Genomic DNA, 14,402 nt, shown 5'->3' with positions numbered 1-14,402 from the left:
CAGCAAGGTTAATGCAGAAACCCTTTCACACACAGGCGCCCTGTTTTCTCTTTGTCTTTCTGTCTCAAAGAGGGAGACGTAAAGACACACAGACACACACATGCAAACCATAGGTTCAAAGCCGGACACTTCATTTGAAGTGCCGAACATATTCTACACTTTATTCAGCCAGACACTCAGTTTCAGTCGTGTGAAGTCTCTGTGATGCAAAACTTTATCTCTACCGCGCAAGTTTTGTCACATAGACTGGAAACGTAAAAGAAAAGAAAAGGTGGCAGCACTTTCACGCTAAACCAATTAATGAAAGTAAGATATCTTGTTTAGTTTCCATGTCTTGTTCTGCACAATGAAAGCTTTTCTCTGCAAACCTCCGTCGCTGACAGACATCATGTGCTCGTTGTAACGTGTCATCAACACGCAGCGTTTTGTTGAAGTTGCACACGGGATGGATGTGTGCGCCGTGCGTGGAGTGACTGTCTCATAGCGTACAACAGGAGATCCTTCAGGAAATGATTTCCATCATCCCTTCTTGTTGCTGCTAACAGCCTGTTCATTGTGAAGTCCGTGCGGCGGCTCGGAGATGACACAGTCTTGATTGTCCCTGTGATTTGTGATATCATCGCTCTCAATGTCTCATCCCTCTCTCCTCTTCTGCTCAGTTTGCGGGTGTGTGTCTGTGTGTGTGTGTGTCTGTGTGTGTCTGTGTGTGTGTGGACTGTGGGGCTTTGAAAGAAAACACCAAACACAGCTGCTGGTGATATGCCAGTATGCATTTCTGGATTCAATTAGTTGCGTTCCCCTTGTTTCACTGGATGTTGTGACAGATGACGTCAGTAAATGTGTAGATTGTCGTGTTCGGTGTTTAACAACATTGTTATCGGGACTTTTCAATAGAATCAATGCAGCCGAGACAGATTCGCTCACGGAGTAAATCCTGCCGGTGGATTTCGACGCGGGGATCTGGGCTGTTAAACATTTGCAAACCCACGAATTTATTCCGCCGACCAAATGTAAACCATCCTGACTCCGCTGATGTTTCTCGAGCGGTGGATGTTTTCCCAACTGTGTCACAACATCCAGATCTTCGCTCTGCCAGAGTAGAAACTGCTGCACAGGAGAGCTGCAGCACGATTTACACGCTGCAATAAGTAACTCACGCTGTGTTTGATTTACTGTAAAGATTCCACCTGATGTTTCTATCTTCAGGAATCTCCTTTTCTTATGATGCATCAGCCACTTCCTCCTTAATTCTCATGTATTAATAGTGTGTGTGTGAAAGGATAATGTGGATTTTCCAGAGCTCGTTGCTACTTGTTGACAAGCAGTGCGCTGACGTGTCTGATAGTCCCGGCTATTGTGCGTTCGTCCTAATGAATTAGACGAGGTGCTAACAAGGGGGGGGGGGGGGGGCTGCTGACAGTTCGCAGTTCTCTGTAACGACACTGGTCACCTCAAAGATTTACTCCAGGGACAGGACGTCAGGTGTTACACAGAATGACGAGCAAAGTCAGCATCGTAGTGTTTCAGGCACCTTCACCTTCTGCTGTGTTTTACTGTTCTGTGATTATTTGCAGGAACAAGGTTTTTTAACGTTATCTGCTCCACATCAACACTTCATCTCCGAACTCAACCTCGCACCTATGGCGGGTGTCTAAACCGAGCATTTGTAGATCCAGCCTCTTGACGAGGGGTCTCTACTTTTCCCCAGAAGGAGAAGAAAGCATTTTAACAAACAGAAATAGAAAATAATCAGCCGCAGCAGTGAGGGGTTTGAACGCTGAGCATCCACTGTCCAACCTTGGCCTTTATGTGTGTTGTTTATACGGTGCTTTTAGTTTGATTTGTGTCCTTTACGGACGTTCTTCCCAAGGAGATCGATCCCCCCCCCCACAAAGCCCTTTATTTAGCCATCGGCTCGGGTTATGAAAAAATGTATTAATTAAAATAAGAGCCGGCCGGATGGAATCACGTCACCAGAACAGATCAAACCAGGATATTTATTGGTCGCTCGGCGCGTGGACGGAGCTTTTTGCCAAAGATAAAGTTGAGGCCACGTGACCTTGATGGACGGACGCCGTGTGCTGTCACTCAGAAAACAGACAGTTTGATAAGCTGGTAAAATGGACGGTGATGAGACGATGACGTATCTGCATCTAGTGGAGTTCTATTGTCAGTAATTGTGTATTTAATGTGCGAAAAACAATCTTAAAAGTGGTTTGTTTTAACAACTCAGGATTCATGAGAATTATATTTAAAAGACCTTTTTCCTATCGTCCCACTCACACTTTACTGCATCTTCCAAATCTGACAAGTTTACTTAAAACCCCCCCCCCGAGCCCTCGTCTCATTTACAATGATTGATTAACGTTACAATTAAAATTCAGAGCCCAAGATTGTTTTGATTAATATTCCCTTCTTGTCTTGAGGTTCCAAACCACCCATGATGACATGGAAATAAATAAACACGCGCCGGAGCACCGGCAGAATTCTCAGAGACGAACAACATCCACCCAGGATCCTTTGGCGGGAGAGCGAGGGAGGAAGACGGGGGAGAGAGGGAGCACTTCCCATATTTCTGCCGCTGATTGACAAGGCTGACATATGGAATAGTTCACCTATTCCCCAGTGACTGCAGGATGGGGGAGAGCGCAGGGAGAGGCGGGTAAACTTGCCTGCGAGGCTGAGCACCATCTTTTTCCTTTTTTTTTCCCTCCTTAGATTCAGCGCTTCTGATCAAAAGGACTCATATCTCCTCGACTAAATTTAGCACCAGTGGCAATTAGTGGTGGAGTCACACAGCCACTCCAGGAGCAGCTGACAAATGGTACCTTAACAAGTCGGAGATGTACGCCACAGTGTGATGGATTTGTGTGTGCACAGCTGAGGGGAACTTACTGGAGTGTTTTTCTTTATGTGTGCATGTGATACACATACTGTGCGTGTGTGTGTGTGCATCTCCCGTTGGTTGGCGAGCTTGAGACAAGTTGTGCGTCCACGCTGGGCGTTAAAATACATTATGTATATGAGTTGTTTAATTTATCACGTCCACAGAGGAGGTTATGTTTCCACCCCGTGGGTTTGTTTGTTCATCAGCACTGAATGGATTTCCACGAAACTCGGTTAAAGGACGCAACCTGGGCCGAGAAAGAGCTCATTCACCAATTCCCCAGGGAATCTGGCATAAATCAGGTCTGTTTACAGGACCGATGTCTGTGAGGGAGTGTAATTTACTGCAGATCCAAATAAATAATAATCTGGATCTTGTGGATTTATCAATGCGTCTCCGCTGCAACAAGTACATTCATATCTACAGGAAAATAAAGGACCTGAGCCGGCACCTGCACAAATACACCATTACAACGACATTATCATAATTACAGCAAATGATTTGACTGTCACCACACACACGTCTGATGTGGACGTCAGTAAGCGGACGCTCACGCTGAGAGACGGACGGGTGAGTCACACCGTCGCTCGATCACCAAGCACAAAACGACCTCATGGCTCATTTGAGTCACTTCCCAGTTAATGCAGAGATGATATCAGCGTCTCCAGTAAATGACCCAGACAACCACAATAGAAAACACTGCAGGGGGGGGGGGTGTTTGCATCATCGATGGTGCAGTATTTCTATTTGTCATTGATTTATTTATTATTATAGCTGCTGGTTTTTACCTGTGAAGAATCGTTGTTGCTGCTGCATGAAGTCAATGAACTGCCCTTACATCATCCCCACTCACCCAGGAGAGTGTGTTGTCTGTTACACACACACACACACACACACACACACACAGACACACACACACACACACTCCTCACATGGCTAGCCAACCTCCTGAGAGAGAAGGCAGCTAACCGTCTCAGCAGAGGAAATGAGCTATCTGCTCCACTTCTCCCTGAGACACACACACACACACACACATGCAGCTCCCCCTGACATTTTTAGACTCTCTGTTCTCCTTGCAGATCTTCTGTTTGTTTGTATCAGCTGCGTGAATACATGCATGCACATCTGCTTGTGTGTGTGTCTGTGTGTGTGTGTATTGGAGCTTCCCGAGCCGTGAGTGAGTTTGACCTTAAGCTTCTCCTCCCTCTTTACAGTGCCAGCTCTCGTGTACGTTCCCTGGGCCTCCGAGATATGAGAGGGGAAAATATCTGCCGACAGCCCATCACAGTTCACGGCTCTTTGTTTATCCATTAATAATTGAGCATAGCTGAACACAATACAAGGTATGTGCATGTGAGTGTGTGTGTGTGTGTGTGTGTGTGCATGTGAGTGTGTGTGTGTGTGTGAGAGTGTGTGTGAGAGAGAGAGTGGGTGTATTCAGCTGAAGATTGGAGGTGGGATGGAGAAGAATGTCACTGAGGGAATTTGAACCTCACAGTTTGGGCTAAACTGCAGGTTATCTCCCTGAAGTGTGAGTATTACTACGTATTCTTATTAAATATCTGCCATAATATTCATTTAAAATGAAATTGATTCGGATTTTAAGGTAAAAATCCCTCTTTTCTCGTCCTATATCCTGCATGTGAGATCATATACATACATGCATCCAGTTAAATGTGGCTTGTGGTATAAACGTATTGATGAACGCTGGTTTTTCCGTCTTATATCCGATGAGACTGTGCAAACCATTTGGGAAAGGAGAAGTTTAGGAAGTGCACATGTCCTTTCCACCCGTGTCCTCATCTCATTCCTGACGACTTTCATCCAGCAGCATGTTTCCAGGGCTCCTCCATCGATATGTGACGTTCTCAAAGTGATACTGGAGTCCGAGCCCGAGTTGATTTACTTATTTTGAGTTCACATCTAAAACCAGGGTTTGTCTTCCTCTCTCACTCCCTCCTCTAATTATGTGGGCCTTTCAGACGTCTCTCCCCGCAGAGCGCTCGCTGCCAGAACAAAGTCGAAACTGTTTCCCCATCGGAGGCGGCCCTTGAGTGAGAGTCTCCCGCCGTCTCTGCGCTCGGAGAGGCGAAGGCTGCCGTCCTCTGGGGGCTTTCAGCTAAAATAAGTCGTACGAGCGGGTGGCTCTGACAGGAAGAGGATGGTGCGATGACACAGTGATTGCTGTTGTGCTGTTGATTGCCAGCGATGCCACCGCTCCATATGTCGGGGATGATGGGAGAGTTTTGAGTCAAATTAAAAAAGTGGAAACCCAGTAATCAGCCGCAGCACCGAGGAGAGAAGAGAATTACCTCTGGTGTTGCTCTGCTCTCCCCACTGTCTCCTGACAAATAGGTAAAATGTTGATTAGCATAGCTCCGCTCTGTCCTCCATCACAGGGATGTGCGACGTGGGAGATCGTGTGTCAGAGTCTGGACCTTCGCTCCATCCCAGTTTGGACCAGTTTGACCAAACTGTCATCTGCACATAAAGGAGATTATATGGAGCAGAGTGTTAACCTCAACCTTGAGGGGGGGGGGGGACTGCATGCATGAGATTTTAAAAACCATCAAGGACCAAGTCCGACTCTAGAGAATTTAATTTCTCATATATAAATGAGGGGAACACTTTGAAATGTACATTAAAAACAGATATTTAATCATTACACACAGAAAGTTTCTCATTTTAGTCTTTAAATTGTTCTTTACCCTTTATAGTAATAATTGTTCCTTTATAGTAATAATTCAAATTGACCCCCCGTGAATCCAGATGAGTTGGTTCTGGCCAATCACAGCAGCTGTGGTTAACGAGGAAGTGGAGTGTGAGTCACTGGAAACAAAAAGAAAAGTCAGTGTCTTATATTTCACCAGAAAAGATAAATAAAAGTGAAACTAGAAGATATTTACACTTTTTACTACATATTAAATGTTGAGAAATCCTAATTTAAGTCTTTTTACAGCTGATGTAGAATCTGCTTCTTCTTCGTGTCCTGCTGCAGTGGAGCTGCTGCTGCTGAACACACACTGTGCATGTGTGTAAGTATCTGCTGCAGTAAATACGACTGAAAGGACGTGTAGATGAAGAACATTACGTTATTTCATATGAAATGTGAGTCTTTCCGTGCCTAACATGCATTTATCACACTGTCACTTCATCTCTTGGTCGAGCTTCTACTTTTTTAATTTCGTTTTTTATTTGTGTGTCTGTGTGTGTCCACCCTGCGACTCTCTCTCTCTCTCTCTCTTGTCTCTGGCAGCTCCTGCACTCGTCTCCCCACGTCCATCACGAGTCTATAGAAGTCCACCCTCCTGCTCGCCCATCAACACGCCAGCAGACAGCCGCACAATCTGTGGACGCCACTTCCTTTGATATGGTAAAGCAGAAATTGTACTTCATCTCTCTTTTTATTTGCCCATTTGTGAAGGAGATGCCATTAGCAGTGTATTATGCTCCTCTGGCGGAGGAGAAATATCTCCAAAAGGATAGTTGGCGGCTGCCCGCATCCTGCAACGCCTCATTAGTGCATTGCCTTCGAACAAACGTATCAACAATGTTCTGAGCTAATAAGCTTTTATATTCCCGGGCTATATGATGTAGAAAGAGGCAGAGCTGAAGGTCACGGGTGTGTTTGAACGCAGCAAGTGGCTCCGTGAGGGAATGATTTATCTGGAATTATTGCTGTGCTTTGCTCCAGAGAGTTGGCTATTGATGTGTGTGGTTGAAATGGCTTCTTCAAGAGGGGGAGATAGGGAGAGAGCTTCAGTGGTGACACACACACACTCACACACACACACACACACACACACACACACACACACACACACAGACTCACAAAGCGTCCCTATCATCAGCTGGACACAGACTCCTCTCTCTGTATTTCAGACATGCAGCTTTTCCACCACACATATGGGTCGCAAGGCAACACAAAGCCAAAACATATTCCTGTTGACTTCTGCAATCGATATTTATCTTTTAAAGGAACAATCCACCTTAAATGTAACGACTTTTTATCTATTAGTTTAAATCCCCCCCGCCCCCCTGCAGGACTGCTATCAACACAGATTGAAAGGAAATTGATGTACCTGTACCTCATGAGCGGAGTCTTCACCTGGTGAGACCGACACGGCCGAGGCAGAGACGATAGCCAGGAGTCAGCGAGCGAGTCACGGTCAGTGCACGTTCATGTGTTTTGGAGGGAACAGGAAAATGTGGGATATTTGTGTATTATTCCAGTTTCACGTTTGTCACGCCCACTCGCTCGCTTCTCACGTGGAGGCACATGGGCGTGTTACTAAGGTGCTGGCAGGACGTTACAGGAAATGTGCGGAGCAACTACCTCAGACGTTTGTGTTCTTATGTGCAGGTCTGAAAGCAGCTGTAGAGATATTTCCTGGAGTAATTTTTCAACTATCAAACACATAAATAGTTACAAAATATCAGGTTTCGCTAACCTAACCCTTGTTTCAAAACCATTCCTTTAAGACACTGATGTTTAACAGTCGTGAAGACGTTCATCCGCAGCCGAGGAGACGCAGCTGCTGATGTATTCTAATTCAGTTCAGCTGAAACGAAACGGCGGCTGTACAAAAAAAACCTCTTTCCACCCTGCCTACCCATTTAACCCCCAGCTGAATGCAACAAGTGCACGTCCCTTCTCTGGACGCTGTTGAAAGACAAGAGCTGGAAACTGTAGAAAATCATTAACTGACACAGAAGTAGATGCATTTCACCGGGACGAGGAGAGTTTGGCAGAGAAAAGGCAAATCACTTCACGAAATAACTCTTGGAATGCGTTCAGCACACCCACAGATTAATGATATTTAATACTGTGAGCATTTTCTATTTCTGTAATAGCTGCTTATGAAAATACGTTCCTGTGACTCTTAACCTAATCGCTCAGTGCGAGACGCTGTGAATCCCAGTGTCAGCTAATTGCCTAAAATAACACCCGTCTGAAAGCATCGGCCCACGAGGACGGACGCCGACGCCGCGCGCACGTGAAAACATACATCCAGCATCACACTCCTCCCCTCGTCATCATTTGGAAACCACATTAAAATGCAATAACGAGCGAGGTAACAAACTAATTATCTCAATTAGCTCACTGTTCATGCACGCCAGCTCCACTGTATCTGTTATCATCCCCCTATTCCAAAGGCGTCCTCTGGGGAACGCAGACGGCTCGTGCACACCCCACACAGTCATGACCACTTTCCCTCAAAACATCTGGCCTGTGCGCGATGGGACGTCGAGATTTTTTTATTGTTTTCATCGCTCTCTCTTCATCTCCTCATCCGCTCTCTTCTCAGTTTGGAGATTCTTTACCTCGGTGTTTGCTTTTTTTTCCGTATCGGGAGCTCTGTTTTCTTGAAGTTGTGCCGGTTTTCAGGCATTTCCCCCCCCCCCCCCCTCGTGTTTATTTGAGTGTTTGAACGTGTAGTCCTGGTGGGATTGTGGGAGTCGGAGTACTGTCAGGTCTAATTGCCGTGTGGTGTTTGGAATGGAAGACGGTCCTGATTAGGGAGGGGGTGAGGGAAAACATGTCCCCACTCTCCTCTCTCACCCATTTTCTCTCTCCAGCTCTTCTTCTGCTCCTCTTTTCTCTGCTCGCGCCGACTCTCTACATGACTACACAGAATGATGGCAGTCCTGCATGGCTCATTAGCTGGCAGAGGGAGACGGACAGACACAAAAGGATGGGGAGAGAGAGAGAGAGAGAGAGAGAGAGAGGGGCTGTGGAGAGGGCAGCCCACAGACTTCTCTAACACAGGTTACCACGGTGCTCGCCCGGCGTCTGCCGACTGGATCAAAGCCTTCAGATGCCGGTCCAGGGGCAACGCGAGCTGCCAAATGAGTGAGGAGCATCAGATCGTGAGAGGAGGAAGTGGAGAGGACTAAATGAGTTTTATTATCAGTGTTACAGCCTCTGCTTCTCTATGATGTAACTTAAATGTGATAAATCGTGATAGTAGTTAACACAATATTATATTTTAGAGGTTTGAGCAGTTTGGTTGAAAGCAGGTTTCTGTCCCACACCTCTAACTAGTTCTCGTCTTAGCTGGTGTTGGCTCCAGCTGACCCCACACGACCCTCATGAAGGATACGCTCCACTGATAATGGATGGAAAGAATATGAAATTACAGATACACGTGCAAAAAATATATAAATAATACGATATTCACTTAGGAAAGAAGGGCAGCAGAAATATCCAGGGCCCAGGCCACTGACTCTCAGACGATATGATTGTAGAAAGGTTTATTGAGGTTTATTGTGAAGTTATTCTATTCTCTATTAGTTTAGGTGAGAAAACCCACAAAGATGAAATCAGCACGTGAAATAATCAGCACCAGATCTTTTTCCTGCTCTGAGTCTCGGGCTGAAGGATAACAAGACACAAACAGAGATGGAGACTCGAGCCGAGATGGACACGAGCAGGAGAGGAGTTAAAAAAGAGAAAAGACAGAAAGAGCGAGACTTCAGACACCAAGGGTGAAAGTCTAAATCTTTCATCCTCTCTCTGGGTTCAGAACGAGAGGAGAATTGTGGGTTGGATTACCGGCGCTAAGCCACAGAAAGAGCTCGACTGCTCTTCTGCTCGCTCCTGAAGACAGGCGCACTCTCTACCTGACTCATTGCCCGACAGAAATATCTGCAATCACGACTCGCTGGCCTCTGAATGGAGTTATTCTGGACCCGAGGGTCATTTAATTTGCCGTTTAATTTCCTCCTTGAATAGAAGAATACTGTATCAATTTCTCCTGATCATCAACAGCAGCGGCGCCGTCGTCGTCGCCGTTTCCCCTCGCCGCCGTCTGAAAGCCCTGACCTCAGTCAGACGAGCGTTTGTACAAGAAAACTAAAGAAACGCTAATTTGAGCAGATCTACGGATTCTTCTCTGCTGTTATCTGCGGCCGGTTGCATGCGGATTACAACCGGCTGCCATCGCCCCTCCTTCAGCCGCTTCATGTTGACACCAGCCAGTTATTCCCGCCGGGAGATTCGACACGAGTCCAGAAGAAAACACTTGAAACACTATTAAGCCTGTAGTGGGGCTTGTGTGTGCCAGTTGTAAGCCTCCTCTTGTCAATACGACTGTAGGATGCACACAAGTGCACTGACTGGGTGGAGAGGGAGCGAGAGGGGGATACTCTGCAAAAAATGCCCGTCGTTAAAAAAGCGGTTCGGTCACATGTTCGGTCTTTAAATCTGAATTTTCCTTCATCGAGGGAGACGTGCAGATGATAACTTCACCTGCTGCCACTGCAGATTCAAATTTGTCCTTTTTGTTATTGAAATAAAGATGTTTTTAAAGATTTCAGCTGCATTAATATCTTTAAAACGCTTTTCAGCACCAAACATATTTAGCTTCTTCTCATCTCTAAGCGTAAGGGATTCTAAAAGGTGACATTTTCTCAGCCTGAGGGCTCCTTTCTTTGTTTTGAAGATAAAACATAACCGCGCTGTCCAATGCAGGACCGCAGCACTCGCGGCGACGGACACTTCTTGCAGTGGAGCGAGCGCCTGACTCAGAGAAGAGATTGCTTGTCAGGGCCCTGATTTCGCCGTTCTCCACTGATGACGATAATAATAACCATTCGCAGGAGTGGCAGCAAATAGGGAGGGGAGAGCATCGGCGTCCTTCTAAAGAGGCGTACACGCAGTTACTTTCTGCAATCAAAACACAGATTTCTGAAGACGAGCCGGAGCACCAGGCCGCTCACACACACACACACACACACACACACACACTGGCGGAGCCGGGCAGCAGATTGCGGTGCACACATCCTGTTGTTTGCCATCGATGGAGGATATTAGCCTGGTATTTGTGTACAGTAATCAGCAAGGCCCTTCACAGACCGGTCTCCAGACGGAGACATCTGAGGAAAGATTGTCTGGTAATCAGGATCTGCGGTTTTTTAAGGTGGGGGGGGTAAAACTTAGTCACAACAATTATGGCGACTGTTGTGTTTTTTTTTACGTTGAGATGATTCAAACGTGCCCAGTGTGAGAAGACAAGAGAAATATTTAATATTTTTTACTTTGACAACAGTGATATTCAGTTACCCTCCCCCTCCTCCTCCTCTGTGCTCAGTCCATATGTCACCAATCATCATGTTGTCTGGTGAAGGGAAATAACATCCTGTTATTATCTGTCAGGCAGAGAAGAGGGTTGCTTCATACCTGTGTGTTTGCTATACACTGCATCTGTGTGTGTGTGTGTGTGTGTGTGTGTGTGTGTGTGCGTGTGTGTGTGTGTTAATAACTGTACACCACAAACTGTATAACTGCATATTCCTGTTACGCTGTTGCCTTCAGATACTTCTCCCTCCCCCCTCCCCTCTCCTCATCCTCTCTTGATATTTTTTTTTTTTTGTCTTCCCCCATCTTGTCATATCCGTGATCACTTCCCTCCCCCTCTCTCCTCCTCACTCTGCATCCCCCCCTCCTCCCCCTCCTCCCGCTATTCCCCCTCGACGCTTTTAATCTTGGGTTGATGATACTTGGTGGAAGCACTTAGGTTTCTGTGCCAGGTGTCTCCCCGTGCTTAACATCCCGGGCTTAGCTCCTCATTTCTGTGGCTCATGAACACACAGACAGACACAGACACACACACACACACACACACACACACACACACACACACACACACAGACACACACAGTAGCATGCATGTTTAGCTCTACTGATTGTATGCACATGCACTCTTTACATGGATGGAAGCAGACAAACATTTATTATAGATATCTGCTTGTCTTGAAGCAAGCAGACAGCGATCTATTACACACTCCACCCTTTCTATCACACACACACACACACACACACACACACACACAGACACACACAGACACACACAGGAACGTGCAGTGCCGATGTGGCTGAACGAAACCCAAACCTGAATATCGTTCCAAAAAGTTGATCCGAACCTCGAGAGCTCCACAGTTTGGCCCCAGGAGTATAAATCCCATTCATTCTCTAAATTGAGATGAAGATGTGTTTTATATAAACTGTCTTAAAAAAAAAAAAACTTGTTTTATTTGCGGCCTGGTTTAGATTTTCTGAAACGTCAATGGAGGAAATGACTGGATCGTGTACTTCCTGTACCAGAGTGGTTCTTATAGTGCGTCCTCACTGTTGGATGTATATCACTTTGGTAACATATTCAAATGGTTCAGTTCTCTTTCACCCACTTGCTGCATATTTAGCAAAAACTTTCTCTTTTATTAAATTCATCATGTCGATCATGGCGCCCCGAACACGAGGGTCAGATGTTTTACTATTATTTAAAACTTCTAACTTTACTTTTAATCAACCGAGGGAATAAATCTGCCAGCGCTGCAGCATTAATTCCACCAAAAATGATAGAAATAAACTTTTCTAATAGTTTCCTCTTGATATTAGTGTGTGTTGCTTTCATTAGCATCAAAATGAGATGATTTAAAAACATGGAATTCTAAGATTTGACTTGAAAACAGGTTGGAATAATCCAGTTGTAGATCAAGTGACCCGATGAGGTTGTTTTTTATGGTGTCAGGCGTCTTGAGTTTGTCTTTAATGCACATTACAGCAATTGTATTTTACGCTGCGGCGACAAATCAAGTCCCACAACCGCTGCAGCAGTTGCTGAGTCATATGGACGTTGATGTGCATCGACTGTACAAAATGGTGTTTACAGTGAACGTATCGTTGTGTTGAGATTGAAGCGCCGCGTGGAGAATCTGCGCTGGAGGAGTTTGCTCAGCGTCACTTTGTTCTTTAAAGACAGGAGGCACGAGAGAGGAGAGGGGGACACGGAGGAATGGAAATGAGAGAGAAGTAGAGGAGGCAAGGAGAGGCAGAAAGATAAAGAGAGAGATAGCTCTCATGTGTTTATGATATGTTTGTTTGTGTTGCCGCGGGGACCTCGTTTCTTCACCCCCCCCCCAGTTTCCTCTCTCCCTCTTCCATTGCTTTTTCCTTTTTTTTTTTGAAAGTCACCGTCTGAATATTTCTCTCCCTCTCCGTCATGTATCTGCCGCCTGTCCAGGCAGCGCTCTCTGCTTCACTCTCGTCTGATGTCTCAATTAAAATTAATGCGTTCAGTCTGCTCAGATAAAGAAGAAAGAGCAGGAAAAAACCTTTCCAGGAACAATGGCAGCTCCTCGCGTATCGGTAACCAATCCTTCCTCGTCCGGGCCCACGCTTCACAATATTGACAGCTCGGGCTGCACGGCTCCTCTGAAGGGTTTCATTTTTTTGAACCGGAGGCCGGAATGAACCCTGGATCACAATCTGAGGGGCCTTTTATTGTGAAGGGATTACCTGACATCATCTTATTGTGAAGTTTCGGTGATCCGACACAGAAGGAGGCGGGTTGTGTGTGTGGTCATCCCCCTCGCCGCTCCCCACCCTCCTCCCCACGTTTCCGTGTCCTTGAGACGTCTTCATCCCGGGGCTTGGCGGTGGCGCTCCTCTGCCCCTTCATCAGGACAGAATGCTGGTGTCAGCACTGCCGTCTCCCCCCCCCTCTCTTCCTCCGCTGCCCTGCTCCACCTTTGCCTTTATCTGTCGCTTCTTCTTAAGATGCTCTCTCCATCTCCGCTACCCCAGGGGTCAAGCTGGTGGAGGGAGACGGGGGGAGGGAAAGAGGGGGACTAGAGGGATAGGTGGGGGGGGGGGGAGTAAAAGAGAAAGGAGGGAGGGGAGCACCTGACTCGAAGGCAGAAAGATAATTTTGGCCGAGCGGCTCTGTTTAAGGTTAAAGCCTGATTTGCATTTCAAAAGCGGCGGCCGGCCATGTTGCCACCTCAGGGACGCCATCGGACCAACCAGCGTGTCATTTAATGTCAGCAGGCACCGGGGCCTTGATGAAATTAATAGAGCAGCCCTGTGATTGATAACGGCGCCGCTCGTCACCACCCTCCGCCTCCCCCCCCCCCCTCCCCCTGCAAAGCCCAGGTGTCCACCACAGCACTTTGAAAGCTCCCATCAGTCCCAGCACTTCACCTCACGTCTCCCTCGTCTCACAGCTGAGGACACCGTCAACCTGATGGAGGAGAAAATGATCTGAGTGCTGTGGCTCTTTGAGGTGATCAGGTAACCGCCGCTGCTTCTCTGGGCTGGATTACCGACTGTGGATGGAGCACGAGAGCTGAGAAGCTCCAGATTAACAAGAGACTGGGACGCTGCTGGTTTGAAACGTATCACGTGACCGTAGAGAAAGTGGCAGGAAGTTATTTCTCTATGCTACTGTGATTTACGGCCTCTTTTAATTCTCTGGCCTAAACAATAACTTCTCATCTCTTCTCACAACGTCCCGTCACTTAGTACGACCGTGGTCCCCTGCCAAGTCACAATTTATATCTATATCCCCCCCCTCTTGATTCTGGATGTCAGCTGTGACAGTGTCTCCTGCAGTCGACTGTTCCTCCTCCTGACACGGTGATAAAAACATGAACCTGCAGACCAGAGAACAGCGAGCGAGTCGGTGATAGAGAAGCCCAGCGGGACACGTCAACGTTGGCCGCGGATGAAATC

The 14,402-nt window shown here is 46.7% G+C and overlaps 1 long non-coding RNA gene across 1 annotated transcript in view; it reads left to right on the top strand.

Moving 5' to 3' along the window:
- The first annotated feature begins 2,505 nt into the window (after nucleotides 1-2,505).
- Nucleotides 2,506-14,402, top strand: part of LOC117775117 — a 46,006-nt gene continuing 34,109 nt past the window's right edge. Inside the window, exons 1-5 of the long non-coding RNA XR_004616185.1 lie at nucleotides 2,506-3,189; nucleotides 4,102-4,230; nucleotides 5,657-5,734; nucleotides 5,847-5,995; nucleotides 6,144-6,260. This is a non-coding gene — a long non-coding RNA (uncharacterized LOC117775117). The remainder of the gene's footprint in view (nucleotides 3,190-4,101; nucleotides 4,231-5,656; nucleotides 5,735-5,846; nucleotides 5,996-6,143; nucleotides 6,261-14,402) is intronic.

The sequence above is a fragment of the Hippoglossus hippoglossus genome, chromosome 2, assembly GCF_009819705.1.
Source record: "Hippoglossus hippoglossus isolate fHipHip1 chromosome 2, fHipHip1.pri, whole genome shotgun sequence".
Taxonomy (NCBI): Eukaryota; Metazoa; Chordata; class Actinopteri; order Pleuronectiformes; family Pleuronectidae; genus Hippoglossus; species Hippoglossus hippoglossus.
The sequence above is the reverse complement of the archived record's forward strand: the minus strand, read 5'-3'. Positions and strand labels throughout refer to the sequence as shown.